Source organism: Lissotriton vulgaris, unplaced genomic scaffold (genome assembly GCF_964263255.1).
Source record: "Lissotriton vulgaris unplaced genomic scaffold, aLisVul1.2 SCAFFOLD_482, whole genome shotgun sequence".
Classification (NCBI taxonomy): domain Eukaryota; kingdom Metazoa; phylum Chordata; class Amphibia; order Caudata; family Salamandridae; genus Lissotriton; species Lissotriton vulgaris.
The window spans coordinates 405,212-422,068 of NW_028251556.1; the positions used below are offsets into that span (position 1 = coordinate 405,212).

The 16,857-nt window shown below is 43.6% G+C and overlaps 1 protein-coding gene across 1 annotated transcript in view; it reads right to left on the reverse strand.

Moving 5' to 3' along the window:
- LOC147662847 (E3 ubiquitin-protein ligase TRIM39-like) overlaps nt 1–16,857 on the reverse strand; it is a 234,026-nt gene that overhangs the window by 96,156 nt on the left and 121,013 nt on the right. The gene's annotated exons all lie outside the window — the stretch shown is intronic.

Consider the following 16,857-nt stretch of genomic DNA (forward strand, 5'->3'; position numbering starts at 1 on the left):
GAGATCCTTTGGTCTTGACCTGACCTCCTATGCCAATGACACTCAAATTGTGGCTGCCATGTTATCAGAAAATATTCACACCGGTGTAAATTTCAATAATTGCATGGTAGCAATTAGTCACTGGATGAGCCAAAATTGTCTAAAGCTTTACTCAGGGAAAGCTGAAGTCATCTTGTTTGGGAATAGCCCAAATCTAAGGGCACCAGCTAGGTGGACTCAAGGAATGGGTTCCTTCCCACTTCAATAAAGAAGGTCAGAAATGTGAGTGTGGTTTTGGGCACTAACCGGACTCTTGGACCACAGATCAAGGCAGTCACTACATCCACTTTCTTTGCTTAAAAATATCTTCCCCTTCATTCCAGTCTGTGCCCAGAGAACAGTTATCTCTGCTCTTATACTAGCCAAAATAGACTACTGCAATGCTTTATACCATAATGTGCAGGAACAACAACTCAACAAACTTCAGGTATTACAAAATGTGGCAGCCAGAGTCCTTACTAGGACACCCAGACACAATTCTGATACCCTTGCTATGAAACAGCTTCACTTGCTTCCTGTCAGGCAAAGGATCCAATTCAAAGCCCTCTAAATGGCCCATAAGGCTCTCCATGGGATTGGCCCAGATGTTGAGCAAAAACCTTTCAAGTGGTACCTTCCAGGCAGGAACATCATGTCCTGTGGCTCCGGGCAACTGGTAGTCCAGAGCTATAAACAGACAAAGTGGGGAGGCAGACGTTTTATCAACACCACAGCCAAGGAATGGAATAAGCTTCCGCTCACATTAGATCAATTCCTAACCTACTAAATTTCAGAAAAGCCTTAAAAACGTGGCTCTCCCTAAGTAATCGCCATCATGTTTCCTTGGTTTCCTCTTCCACAGTGCCAGCACCTTGACACCTTCGGGTAATTGTTTGCGCTTTTTAAATTCAGGTAACACAACACAATGGTTATTTTATTTGGCACAATTGATCATGACATGTTGGAAAAGGAATTTTGAGTATTTGTGCTCTACAGAAGTTATGATGATGGATGTGTTACTATAGATAGTTTGCTGGACTTAAATATTGAGTGTAGGATTGCCCTTCCTCCAGTAGTCTGGCATTTGCTCATTTTCCAAGACACAATTATACAATCTGCATCAATTTTGTTGACCAGAAGGTAGGGTTTGTTTTAAAAAGAACTTGAGGTAGACCATTGGGTCCTGGAGCTCCCTTTGCACAGCTTTTTAGTATTATTTTTTTCAATTCTCTTTCTTTATAAGCCATTAAGACATTGTTATTCTGTTCTGCACAGAAACTATTTCTTGACGTTGACCTCTCTCCTAGAGAAGGACCAACTTTACAAAATGAAACAAAGACGTATCAGGGACATCACATTCGGTTACAATAGTAAGCAAACAATTTCAGGAGTTCTGTAAGATGATGTAGGAGGTTGCTGGGACACCGATGCCATGATCGCTCGACAATAGTTGACTACATACAATTTAGAATGCATTTGATGTGCTACGGCTCTCAGACCCCGCCACCCAATTAAACAGGATAAGAAAACTGTATTGCCCCTGGATATGAAAACATAATCAGGATAAACGATAAGAAATTATACACACCATAAAAATAAAATTAACTACGCCAACGCAAACCCCATCCCCCACCCTGCACCCCTGCATGTAGCTTTCGCTCGTCCCCAACTAGCAGTGTGAACTAGCAGTGTGCCTGTCGCCCCAAAACTAAACTAAGATATCTAAAAAAATAGAAAATGGAGGAGGACCTTGGAACAGGCCTCCGGCCCCCCTCGCCCCACCACAGTTCAGCTTCCCCTATGCTAACGGATCTAATTATCAAATGTCAAAATATACAAATTAAGGGGGATCATTATTCGCCTGCCTCACCTCCCGCATACTAATCATATAAGGATGAAGTCCCGCACCACCACCGAGTCACTAATGTCATACAATAATCGTATATTGCTCAACCTTGGCCTGTCCGATCAGGAGCATAAAGACTCCCCAGCCCATCTACTGCAACTTCAGGAGAGTCAGCATACAATACTTGTTTGTTAAGTTCCGCCCGGAGGCCAGTTGGAAACAGCAAAGCATATTGGACCCCTTTTACTCTGCAGTCCCATTTCCCCGACAAGAATTCCTGACGTTGCTGTTGAATGAATGGCGCAGAGTCCGGGAGAGAAGAAAGACACATTTGTACACCTCAAGCCAGATAACTCGCTGTCAACTTTCTCCCTCACCTCTTGTTCCACGGAATTCCCGACATCTGTTAATAAAGCTAAATTGAATTCAAGGACTTTCGTTTCACCTTTCGATTCAACGGGGTCCGCACTTTTTAGCCCCATCCCAGGCGCAATACCCTCCAATTTAGATTCCAGAGCTAGCATTCTCAGGCTCATGGAGAAGTGAAATCCAACAACAGCCGCCATTACATCTCCCAGCGTCGGTCCCGTCTCGTCTCTCACAGTATTGACAGCTCTCGTCTCTACCGGAGACCCTTCGGGCAGGATATTTAGTTCCGGAGTGTTCATTTGGGCCTCTTCAGTCCCTTTGGTGGAACGGGTCTGGGTGTCACTCGAGTCGCTTACGGGCGCCATGTCGTGCGCTGTGTCTGTTTATAGTAATCCGCGTCCAGAGGCAAGATCTTCGGGTCAACGCTATTTAACAGCCAACGACCGAACTCGCTGAGGTCCGGGATACCTCAGGCTGTCTCCGAGATGCACTCGCTCCGGTCGGGCGAAGTTGCAGTCAGTCTCCGTACCACCCACTATCGGGATCGTTAGGAAAAGCACTTCGGGACAGTCTGAGTGATATTGCCTTTCTCCGCTGTTGCTACTGTTCGGATTAGAGGTCCACCACTGAAATTGGCAAATCTCGGTTTACTTCCGGGCCGACCGGTTCTTCTCGATCTCTCATGGCTGATGTTGCTCAACTCACCTCCGGCCTCTCCATTACTCAAGGTCTCGGTTCCGAATCAGGTACAGGCCGCAATCTTTACGTCGACCTTTCTCCGTCCACAAAGCGGTTAGATCACTCGGGATCACACGGTCAGGCATTGTTTCATCTCATCTATGCGGGGGCATGGCATAGGTGCAGGATCTTCTGGGAGGAGAAGGAGGTTGATGGATCCGGGAGCCTAGGCGGCCGTCTTGGTCGCCAGCTTGGCTCCTCCTCAGAAGAGGTTTCCTGAGGAATTTCTCCCAATCATGTATAGGATTACCAGTTGGTGTCTCCTTTCTCTAGGAGTGTGCACTGTACCTAGGTATACTCTATATGCAGACCATTCGATTTTAATCTCTTATATTTTGCTGTGTATGCGGGAGTAATTAGGTTCTATGCTTGTGGTTGGAGAATAGTCCTAGTTGATACCAGTCACCTGGAGAAAATGGTCAATATCCAAGCGGCAATCAATTTTGAAAAATGAGATGTGTTTACCCAAGGAAAGAATTACCAATATGAAGTAAATTATGGAATTACTCTTAATGGAGATGTATACCCAATCGGCGAGGTTGCTCCTCAAGGTTTGTTCCATTTATAACTCGTAAACAGGTCAAGATGTATGTTGTCAAAATATTTTCTCAGATTTTATTGTCTCCTGGTTGGCGGTGCAACCTGGTTGGGTAAACTCCACATAAAGTATTGGGCTGTCATTTTGTTCCTCTTCATGTGGTAGAGAAAACAGATTTGCATTAAGGCCCCCAACAAACGTATGGCAGCATTATTATGTTCTGCTTTGAGGTCGATCATTACCAAATATAGTTTCCTCACAATTTCCGGCTTTTTCTTTTGTGATGTATAAAGTCAAATGTTAGCTATAACTAGTGGGGAAATGCTACTCCAAAGACCACCGCTTGATTTTTACTACTAAGTTCCAATAGGCATTTGCTTTTTATCGGAGTCAGCCACGTTACAATCTGTCAAAATTAAAGGGATTGGCTGTTGTGTTACGTCTCTTGTAATTAGAAGATATATTATTGTTTCCAGTAGAATATCTTCTTGCAATCTTCAGTCTTCTTTTATCACTCTCCCACATTCCAGGAGCATAGTTGTAATAGCTTCAAAGCAGCTAATCTCTGAATTTGAACCATGTTTAAGCTCGTTGTTTGATGAATTAATGCTGCTTTGGAGCCAGTTCAAATCATTTTTAGGGTTTGAGCAGGCCACTTGCTGGGTACTTTGATCGCCAAACTGCAGTACAGCCATGCGGGCTGTGGCGATCCGCCCAACATCTTTCCCCGCCCGCCACCCATTTCCCCCCGCCATATTACTATGGCGGGGGGGACCGCGGCGGACGGAAAAAGGGTTTCATATGGTGGCGGTGTCTGTTAGACACCGCCAGCCATATTAGGATGTGGGCGGGAACATGCTTTTCCGTGGCGGCAACATGCAGGAATATCTTGTGGGGGCCCGTTGCGGGCCCCCAGGGACTCCAGGGTTTGGGGGGTGCACATGGGTGGTACCTATGGTACCCCCCTGCACTTCACTGTACAACATGGCAGGCACTGCGCAGTGCCTGCCACGTTGTGCATTGAAGTGCGCAATGTGCATTTTTAGCATTGCAATGTTACAAAAAACGTGATGCGCCCGCTAGTGTGGCGGGCGCATCCTAATGGCCCCCACGGGACCGCCGCCCTTATGGCGAGCGGTCCCGTTTTACGTCGGATTGTCTGCCTGCCTTCCTAATGGGGTCCCTAGTGTGCAACAGGGAGGAGAGAGGGGGGTGAAAGAGGAGCAGAATCACTGAGACAAATCAGAGTCTGGGAAGGATGAAGGAAGTGTAGAGCATGGAAGAGGGAGATGAATGTAGGAGATTCAGAAACAGTGAGACAAGGTGAGAGGCTGGAGGTGAAAGAGGGGAGGTGGATTTAAAGGGGAGAGGTGGAATAAAAGAGGACAAATGCGCAAAAAAAGGTACAAGATTGGAGTGAGAGATGATATGTGAAGGGTAGCACATGGATGTGAGCTGCTCAGGGAGGCAGAACCAGCAGAGAATGTAAGTGAAGGGGGGAGAGAGGGACTAGTGAGAGGTGCATGTAAGAGGGGCAGAATCAATGGGTACTCTAAGAGTCAGGCAGAGAGGATGTAAAGTGTGAAGCATTGAGGAGTAGAGAATACTTTATTGTTTAAAGTTTACATAAAACTATATACAATAAATATGCTACACAAAAGACATCACTAAATACGGATTACCATTAAAAATCTACGCATTAAAAAAAAAACACTAAGTTAAGTCTTTTTCTCCCAGAGCTTAACCGTCTGCCTCACGAACTTCACAAGGGGCCCAATGTAGGTATATCTCACTAACCAATTCTAGAATACCAAATTTTACCAATTCGGTAAAGGAGATGTAGGTAATTATTCGGTAATTTTTACCGAAACGGTATGATTCGGTAATTACCGAATCGGTATTTACCGATTCGGTAATTGCCATTGCTTCCTATGGGCCTTGAGGCCCATAGGAATCAATGTCAATTACCGAATCGGTAAATACTGATTCGGTAAAATTACCGAATTGTCAAGGGGGACAGGGTGTCACTTTGACACCCTGTTGCACCCCTGATTCTGGCTTGTGCGCCATGTGGCACACATACATGCCCTAAGGGCATGTATGTGTGTCACATGGCACAGGTGTACATGCACAGATGTGCATGTACACTGGAATTCGTTATTTACCGCAAAATATTATTTTGTGGTAAATAACAAATTCTTAAGGGCCTGTGGCACTGTTTTCAGTGCCACCTACATCTAGATTTACCGATTCTGTAAATTTACAGAGTCGGTATTTTACTGAATCGGTAAATTTACCGAATCGGTAAATTTTAGGCCCCCTACATATCAAAAACCAAATACCAGTCGTAACAGACGAAATCGGCCGTTACCGACCGCTATTTGGTGTCCTACATCTGGCCCAAGGTTACCCACCACTTTTACAGAACTACCTTTGAAGCACAATAATGCACCCACTGTTGTTGTTCTTATGCCCTCGGCATTAAACATTGGCTTTCAATATTTTTGGATATGTCTAGTAGGGCTGGGCATAGGCACATTCTATGTTGAGTGTACCCTTTAGCTAACTTGAATTTCCTACATGACCTGTCCGTGCAACCTTTTAGTTTCCATGAACCATCAAAAGCCTTAAAAGGGAGATTTAAAAAAAACTGAATGTCAAAAACATGGCCTTGTTCTGAAGCCACAAATTAAAATCAAGGTAAGGTTGCTGGGGTGTGGAATTTATTAAAATATCTACTTGTCCATAGGGCAGGTTGCTTCATAAATCTACTTGTCCTGTAACAAAATCCACTTGTCCCTTTGGTGCCATGTTGTGCGGTGACAAATTATGGCAGCAATATCATTATAAAAGAGCTCTTATATAGCCTCTCTGATTATGCCAGGGCTCATACCATATTAGTGTTTGAATACTAGTAATCCTTTTATGTTGCTACGTTTCCGCAGATCTACATACTGGGACTGAAGGTAGTGGTAAACAATAGTTCCAGGGTTGGAATGTCCTTTTGAGTCTGTGTAAACCTACTAACTTGCATGTTTTAAGGGTTTTCAACAACTCTTCTCTAATCTTTTCCAATACTGAGAAATAATGGAAATTTACTCCCGACAATGGCAGACTTAAACCTTCTTCCAGAGTTGGGAAAAAAGTGGTTGGAGGGAAAATAAACTTGCAAACGCTCAGGTTTTCGCATGAGCAAATCTACACATGCATATTTGCTCATGCTAAAATGCAGTTCACAAATACATTCTAGGAGTACTATTTCTTGCCCTACTGCTGTAAATTCTTGTGAATTCACGAAAGCCATATAGCTGCCCTTATTGCAAGGACATAAACCCAAGGTGCACTTTTGAGACTTTCATTAATAATTGGGCACCTAATTTGGTCTGGTGTTAACCATGACCTTTAGTGTTTATTAAAATTTTTCTCTCTCTGTATCGGCTGGCTTCACATGAGTGACAGCATTCTGCTCTTTCATAAGAAGCATATCAACACACCAAGTAGTTTTGTTCAGGGCCAGTAACTAACGTGGCAGTGTGTGCTTTGAGACCAAAAACTATTTTAGCTTTTGCCAATGTTTGTTATAATGGTGAGGGTCCGGCAGCTCTCACATCAATAAGGTTTTACAAAAACCATGCCACAACAAGTCACGCATTGCCATAGCTAAAAAGCGGACTACAATTTCAGACCAACTGGCTTTGCCAATGCTTGTTTATTTTTATGTTTCTCAAAATCTTATTGAAACTGGTTACACTGATTTTCTAATATGAATATTTTGGGGAAATACTAGCATGCATCAACACATTTCACTAAATGATGCTGCAAAGAAATGGTACATGAAATTTTACAGTAGTTTAGCAAAAAAAAAATGTTCCTACTTTCATTTTTTAGGGACATTTTATATTGAAAGCAAAGAATCATTAATCTTGCTTTCAAGCTTCTGCAAATATTTGCATCTAATCAAAGTGAATTATGCATAGCCTCATATTGCTAAACTTTGAAACCGTGTGTCCACATTTTTATACTGGAACCACTGTCAGTAGTGCAGTCAGAACTTACATTTACTGAGAGCGCTCCGCCTAATAATAAAGGCTCTCAATTAATGAACCATAAATACAAGTTTGAACAGCATTAACATATGCACACAAAAATTAACTTAACTGCAGGCAGTGCCCTTCCTTGATCCTTAATGTGGAACTGCAAACTGGCAGCCAAAGAGTCTGTGCTTCAGGTGGTTGGGCCTGCTTGTCCCAAGGACAAAATGAGCATTAAAACTTGTTGCCCTTGACCCCAAACAATATGTCCTGGGCGTCGGGCTAATGGAATTCCACATCCCTGAACAGTTGCCTTAACCCAGAAAAGGTGATTACAATATATCTGCTATGCTTATATCTGGAGGCTGCATCAATTTCCCGACTCAAGGTTAGGCTTTTCTATCCCTTTTTTACCACTAATTTGTACGCTGATCTAGGCATGGATGCCAGTGTCGCTATCGAGGGGAGCTTATATTCTTCCAGTAGCTCTTCTGTGGATGTAAGAGACGGAAACAAACAGGAAAAGGTCCCTCTTGTATCTAATGTATGGGTTATTACCTTCAATTTTTCACACAGCATATGTTCAACAATACTCTTTCATCCTATCAATCAAACAATGAGACCTGTTAATTGCAAAAATATTGTTTTTTAAACAACTATTTTTTTTACTGCTAAAATCAATTTAAAACCAATATCAACAATTCATGGCTAAAAACAATCATGACAATAACTACAAGAGAAACATAAAAAGAGTTTATCAATATTTTTTGCATATGGACAAATCACTAACATTTTCTTACTATATTTAATCGACCTTGTCCTTTGTGATAATTTCACTGCATTGTTTCAGTAGAAGCCACTATTGTACCCCCATGTAATGTTGTGCTACACAGTCAATGAAACCAAATCTTCTCTTAAGGATTTACATATTCAGTATCACAAGAATATCAGAAACAGTTTATAAATATCAAGTTATCTACAAAAAATAACAGAAACCATTATAAAAATATCAAGTTGTCGGCGCGGCGTTTCGGTGGATCATCGTTGGTCTACTCCACCTTCAGGACAAAACTTAAAAACATTGATGATATTTTTGATGTCTTTTCCAAATTATAAGGCGTCACTAAGGGACATTAATAGAAGATCTATTTAATCTTTATCATCCCCAGTTAGCCTTACTCATACAGTCCTTTGGTTTCTTGCCGATATCTTGCGCATATCGATACCCAAACATGATTTCCTTCAATGACAATCAGGTCTCTGGCAAATAATATGTTTGTACCTGCATGCTAGCAGTTGATTTCTGAATGAAGACAAATTCATTTAAATCTTATAGTGACAAATCAAGGATTCTCATTTTTAAAGGATCTCATACCATATGGTGTTCTCGTTGGTGGCTAGTGGAAGTACCTCAATCGCCCAAATTGGCAGAGTCAGCAAAAAAATCTTGGATTCATTTTCCAGCATCTTCTCTTTCTTTCAGAGTATAATAGCCATGTTTCATCTAATTTCCTTTACTACATCCATAAGCAACAGAAAATCGGTCCTTTTCTGCCCTCTCACTACCGCAAGGCTGTTGTACAGTTAATTATCTTCTCACTAGATTAAGCAAATGCCCTTTTTCTTGGGCTTTATACCTTTTGCATTCAGCACCCTTCAAATCATTAAGAACCGTGCTAGGCTGCTCATCTGCGATGGCGGATTCGCTATGCCATTTCTTCTCACCTCTATGTGGTCTGCCTCGAACGTCAACGCACTATCCATTTGTTGTTGTGACTGCACTAAAAAGGATCTATCTTTCAATAGCACTCCTTACGTTCAGTCCAGAGCCCCCATACGCTGTACCAACAAACTCCTGTGCCATCCTAAAATTTAGATGGCCCTGATTGGAGGCATATCCTTCTCCTTTCTAGTTGTGCAGGACTGGAACTATCTCCCTCTTGAACTATGGTGTAACTTCAGTCTTTTGGAAAAACACTCAAAACTGTTTTTTCTCCACATTAGTAAAGTCCGCACATTCTCTTCTGGGAGTCTCTTAGTGCCAGAATCAGAATGACCGGTTAGCATATCATTTTCATTCATCCCATTCAATAGAACAATAACCAAGTTTAATTCATTTAAACTACATTTAAACTTCATTCAATCTACTAAATAGCGATTTAATATCTATGTACGTATTTTATTAGGATTATTAATGCTATTTTACTGATATCCAAACTTGGTAAGTAGCTTCTTGCAAAGCAGCTTCATCAATGCCATATAAATAATGGCCAATTGATATTGCTTCCTATGAGGTCACTTCCTGTGAGGTTAAATCTTATGCAAATTATAGGGGCCTTGCATGTTCCTATTCCGCCCAGGGCCCCACATATCCTAGGATCGACACTGTCTGTGGAGATGTGTGAGGTATTCTGACTAACTACCTCGGTGAGAATTTGTTGAGGGAATTAAGGCAACGTGTAAAAAAACGCGTCAGGATTTTCAGAAACTTTCAAGCTTGTGTGGCTTTACAGACCCAGTGTTAAGTGGCAAACTAAATGATTCTGGAGGGTGTGACTATGTAGTTTCCTTGCATGCTGCTATAAAAACCCTCAGTGTGTGACTAAGTAGACGTCACTGTAGCACCTAGAGGGCCACCTCTTTCAGGGCTGCCGGGTTTGCAGTTCGCATTTGTGTGACACTTCTGCCTTAGAAATGGGATTATGTGAAATGTTCCTGTCCTATGTGTGACATGCTGAGTGACAGTCAATCGCTGGCATTAATACTGCTCGCATTGTTCTTGGATACCTCCCACAAGTATGGGACTACAAGACCACACTCCAACCTCCATAAACGCTCCTCTTCAATATGGTTCAAGTTCCCCTCTAGGACCGCTCCATTGGATTCAGTGCAGGGCCTTTGCTTCTGGCCTACTACAACACGGACAACCTAGAGGCCTCTCTTTAAACACAGTACAGACTGGCATCCAGTATCTTGCTTCCCCTCATAAACACTCCACCCAACCAGGGTCGGCCATTAGCAAGTGCATAACAAAGTTGGGTTTAGCCAAGGCGCTCAGTGCCCAGAGGTCAGGCCTTCAGCCAGCCTTATTTAGACCCAGCACTTCTCAAACTTATTACAGGCAGAGTTCCGACACCACCAGGTGAAGTCCTCCTGAGGCTTGAGCCCACAGCATGAAGTCCCTCGCAGGTGTAGCGCAGGACTGCCGACATTTTGGAGTGAAAGCCGGTCAGCGGGCTAGTTGTTGATTCCCCTGCCGGTATATAAACAGACGCTGGTGCGAGCGCGCCAGGTAAAGTCCTCCTGAGGCTTGAGCCGGGAGAGACCAACTTTATTGAGATATTAGACTTGCGCTGTTTTTAAAAGTAAACCTACATTTGCTGCACTTTTAAACATTGTTTTTTTTAAAATGGTTTCTATTTGCACACTGTGGACTGTAGCGCGAGCATGCAGCGGACGTGTGCAGCGGGCGCGCCGCCTACGCGCCAAAAGCAAGCCCGTCTGCGCTCGTCCCGTGCTAGTCTGTGCTCAGCACCAGCCCCCCTGGCCAAACAACTTTAGGGATTACAAAAAGGATTTGTTATTCTAGCAATTTTTTAAATCCCTTAACCCCAATAAAGCAGACCAAAATTGCCATATTCTGCGCCCAGAATACAGGAATACTCAAAACTTGGCAATCTGTCCGGGCTGCCATAACGAACTACCTGAAATAACATCTTTTCCAGTGTCTGCTCTTAATGTGGGACAGGAAAGGACAGGGACTGCTTGGAGCTGCGTCCTCATCAATGCGAGGTCACTGGTCAAGCACAGTATTGAATGTGGCTCCTTCTTGGTGGATGAGGGAATTATGATTGCCTTTGTCACAGAAACCTGTACTGACGATGCATCAGATCCCGACTTAGTAAAAGCTACGCCACCAGACTATCTCGATTACTCACTAAATAGAGAGCAGAGGAAAGGAGGTGGACTAGCTGTTATTCACCACAATACAATTACGTCATCCTTCAACCCATTAGTTAATGAGGAATGCAAAGCCTTAGAGTTTTGTCTCTACCTTACACACCATGATTCTTTTAGAGGCACCCTTATCTATAGGCCCCCCCGGCCCCAGAAGACGGTTTACAACTCAAGTGGGCAATATTCTAGAAATAGGCTTAAACACTACATCGAACAGTATTTTGGGCGACTTTAATTTCCATCTGGAACTACCCGCGGACCCAGACACCGCCAATTTGATTGACTTTATGAAGGGTGGAAATTTAGAACAACTTGGAATCGGACGTACCCATCAAGCAGGTCACACTCTTGATGGCATCTTCTCAAACAACCGTCAGATATCCATGACGATTTGTCTCCCCCTAACGTGGTCAGATCACTCGCCTATTCTGTTTAAGCTCACTACACACAACCACTCATGAAACAAACAGCAGAAAAAAATTCTAGAAACAAGAGCCTGAAAAAAATATAGAAGAGGAGGGGCTACTCAGATTGCGCTCGGCAACAAATAACCAGCTCCCAACAGATCTGGACCAAGCAACCAAATCCTATTCAAATTGGTTAGAGGAGACAGGAAATAAGCTAGCCCCCTTAACTCGGATACGCATTCAAAGTACGACCACATATCGCCACACCTGAAAGCTTTAAGCTGGCTACCCTATGAAGCCAGAATCCAAATGAAGATAGCTTGTATCACTCATAAAGCGCTACACCACAACACCCCAGGATACCTAGCGAAGAAACTCCAGCTTTCGGGAGGGAATCGGCCAGCGAGGAGTACTGAAGAATTTCTACTACGGCCAGCCTTTTTCCACAAGAAAAAAACCTATGACAGAGCGTTCTCAGGAGCTGCCCCCAGAATATGGAACTCAATTCCTCCTATCATCAGGAAGATCCAAAATGTAGAAGCATTCAAGCGAGAGTTAAAGAGCTATCTGATGAAAAAATACACTACCTAGAACTGATCAGTCTCAAACTGACAATGAACTAAATATCATACCTGTTTACACACTCTACTTATAATAGATATATATCCACCTACGACCTTATTTATCATCTACCTCCTATCATCTACCTCATAGTTGCTTACACATCTTCTCGTGATTGAAGTATATCCAACACTGTCTATATTTATTACCTACCTCTTATCATCTACCTCATATTTGTTGTCTGTAGAACTGTTTGATATATATGTCTTTCGTCCACGCCTCATATGTAATTCGTTCCGATGCCCGTATAACTGAGTGATATATATTGTCTGTCGCATACGCCTATATGTTAAGCGCTCTGATACCCACGGGTCTTGTTCGCGCTATACAAAACTTTCTAATAAATAAATAAATAAATAATAAAGGCAACAACCTTTAGCACCCTGGAACTCACAGAAGCTTAGGGACCAAAAACTAGTTCACAAACACAGGGAAAGAAGCTGGAGGAAAGACTATAAAGAGGAAGAAAAAAGGAATACAAGCTGAGCTTGGCTCAATACAAACAAAAGCTACAAAGCACTAAACAAAAGTACTTCACAGAATAAATTCAGATGCTAATAAATTGTCCCAAGTGCTGTTTAAAACAATTAATACCCTAGCCCACGGGTACTCATAGTACGGCCCGCGGGCCGGTGGCGGCCCGGCAAGCCTTCTATAGTAAACTACTTCTCTGTGGTGCTCTACTGATTAGAATGTTCATGACATCATAGAATGTCTGGGGTGACGCTCTGGCTCATAACGTCAGTTGATCTACTCAGGCTGAGCTGCTTAGAGCTGGCTCCTGGTGGGGTTATATCTGTACTTCTTATCTTCTACTATCAACTGTCCTAGAAGGAATCTACATTAAAGGATTTAACTACATACAGTGTTGGACTCATCATCTTCATTTACTACAACTTGGTGACGTTTTTTGAACTGGATGAACCTATGTGTGAACTGTGAAGAAAGGCTACCTAAGGATCCAAAGAACCATAAGAACCAAAGAAGCAACATGTTTTGAAACTGAAACTTTAACGTAACGCCCCGGTTAACCCCACCAGTGTCCCTTTCTACCTGGACAGCCTGCATCTAGGGCGTTTGTGGTTCAGTTATCCCAGATTCTGCTGTCTTCAGGTGAATGTTGTAAGGTTTAAAACAACATACTTCAACCTGTCTGGGAATTGTCTTGGTCCATCAGCGAGTCTTCTTAAGAAAGTGTCTATCACAGTGTTCAATCGTCTGTGCCTAAAGAGACTTTAGAGTGGAGAAGTGTGGCTCAAGTGGTTGGAGCGGCAGACCCTGATGCAGAGGTCTGGCCCGGACCAGGGTTCAATTCCCCGCCTCAGCGGGTCTTGGGCTCAAATTTCCCCGGACCTGACAATTCTAGCCTTGGTGCCTATTCCAATCACGGAGTCCCACTCTGTAACTCTGGGCAATAGCTTGCTTAATCTCCACAAGGGCCCCTCGCAGCGGGATGCCTGGCTTTCACCTTGGGGATGCCCAGTAATGGGTTATCACGCAGGGGAATACCAGGACGGGTTCCCTAAGCAAGCGCCGGGAAACCCACTGCGGGTAGCTGTGCGCTATACAAGTACAAATACATTTACATTTACATTTTGAAATCCTCTGTGCCTAAAGAGACTTTTGAAATCGTCTGTGCCTAAAGAGATTTTTTCCACAACTTGGTCTATCCTCCATGTGTGTTGAAATCGGCGTTTACTTGTGAGGCATTCCCCTACTGTCTGCAAGTCTCCTACAGAGAACAAGCTTCATCAGTGACGCCAAGACAGACTCTCCAAGACAGACGCTGCCCATTGGTCTGTAGGTCGAATTTGGCACCTCCTAAGGAGTGTTTGCAGCGTTGAAAAGGACTCATGAGGGAGGAGTTAAACGGTAATGTTGGCAAGCCCTTTTACACGTTTGGTAATGCCGTACTTTTTACGCTGTCGCAGTGACTTGTTCTATTGTGAGTGGCACCTTTGGCAAGCTCATGCGCATTTACATGGTGGTTGGGGGTCCGTAGCTGCGTTTTCGTGGTGTCTCAGTTACTTTTATTTTCTTTGTTGGACATTAGAGATGTTGCCTCTGCTACTTGGCAGTTTAACTGCTGCCTTTCAAACAGCGCATGATCATTCACCACGCGCTTTCACGCGGCACGCGCAGTCTTACCTTCTCATGGATGCTTGCTCTTGTTCTTCTGTGACGTCTGTCCTCTCCGCCAGTTCATTACTGCAGTGGACGCTTTGGTGCACATCCAGCGGGGAGCCACCCCGCACAACGTCAGGGTTACGTGCCGCCATCTTCTGTTCAATTTTACGGTCCTTTCCAACGTTGTGTCAATAAAGTTTGTTGACATTTATCTCCTGGTTCCGATAAGCTGTTTCTCTACATGGGATTCTTCAAGAGTTCATCGCTGGTGCCGCAAGTCAACTACAGCACGTTTTGAAGAGGTAACGAACTTTCGACTCGTGAACTGATCTGTGATCTGGGAGGATGTTGTATCTCTTCTTTCTGGAAACGCTGTTCACCATTTGCCCGTTGAAGGAACTTCATTTCTTTATTCTCCGATGGCAACGTCGTGAAGTCTTGTGTGCGTTTGGGGAGGAAAGTATATATCTGCCTGCAATGCTTACTTTTATTTATTTCCTTTTGTGTGTAAGGAGTGGGGGACTGCTTTCATTTAGTTTGTGAGCTTGGTGTGGGGAGCTTTACACTTTTACCGTCATTATAATGCCTGCTGTCATTTCGTTTGTGGGTTTGGCGTGGGGCACTCAGTTTTGTTGTTGACACTTGTGAGGGAGGTCCGTGAAACTGTTTTTTTTTTGTCTAGGTGTTGTTTTAAGGGTCTGTGTCTTAGGGTGAGGTTGTGGTTATGTGGGTATTCAATGCCCATTCCAGTTCCCAGGTTCTCTACCTACGGTACACCCTACTTAGGGGAGGTTGTGGATTTTAGGGTAGTCAATGCTCATTCCTGTTCCCAGGTTCCCTACCTGCGGTGTACCCTACTTAGGGGAGGTTGTGGATTTCACGGTAGTCAATGCCCATTTCAGTTCCTGGTTCTCTACCTGCGGTGTACCCTACTTAGGGGAGGTTGTGGATTTTAGGGTAGTCAATGCCCATTTCAGTTCCCAGGCTTTTTTTTTACCCTGCGGTGTACCCTACTTAGGGGAGGTTGTGGATTTTAGGGTAGTCAATGCCCATTCCAGTTCCCAGGTTTTCTACCCTGTGGTGTACCCTACTTAGGGCAGGTTGTGGATTTTAGGGTAGTCTATGCCCATTCCAGTTCCCAGGTTTTCTATCCTGTGGTGTACCCTACTTATGGGAGGTTGTGTATTTTTGGGTAGTCAATGCCCCGTTTCAGTTCCCAGGTTGACTTTCCTGCGGTGTACCCTACTTAGGGGAGGTTGTGGATTTTAGGGTAGTCAATGCCCATTTCAGTTCCCAGGCTTTTTTTTTACCCTGCGGTGTACCCTACTTAGGGGAGGTTGTGGATTTTAGGGTAGTCAATGCCCATTCCAGTTCCCAGGTTTTCTACCCTGTGGTGTACCCTACTTAGGGCAGGTTGTGGATTTTAGGGTAGTCTATGCCCATTCCAGTTCCCAGGTTTTCTATCCTGTGGTGTACCCTACTTAGGGGAGGTTGTGTATTTTTGGGTAGTCAATGCCCCGTTTCAGTTCCCAGGTTGACTTTCCTGCGGTGTACCCTACTTAGGGGAGGTTGTGATTTTTAAGGATTAGTACCCTGTGTTGTTCCCTATTTTTGGTGGAGATTGTTTAACATCGTTGTTTTTTGACACTCTGCTTCCGTCAAAGTCTACCTGCCTGAGATTCGTGGCCAAGGGTTTCATGTCGGTGGGATTTTGGGTGAGGAGTTTTATTTTTCTCTGTCAGATTGTTTTGTTAGGGGAGCTTGTAAAGGGTCTGTGTCTATGCTCGCCTTTGTTTTTCAGGGGGTTTTCTCTCTGGTGTACCCAGTTGTGAGCGTGACCATCTTTCTTTGCTACTCTGGTCTTTATTCATCTATACCATGCTTTTACTCTAAGGGAAGGGGATGTGACATGTAGTAGCATTTAGTGGTTTCTTTCCATCTAGAATTTAGCATGTTATTGTATTTCTGTTCATGCTAATCGTACCTCATGCAGTACTTGTTGTACATTATTTATTTGTGTACTTCATTTTTGTATTTTTATGCAAATGTCACACTTGAGGTATCTCTGTCTATGTTTTTCTTTCTTCTGTCATTCTCTAAGGAGAGAGGATGTGTAGTAAACTACTTCTCTGTGGTGCTCTACTGATTAGAATGTTCATGACATCATAGAATGTCTGGGGTGACTCTCTGCTCATAACGTCAGTT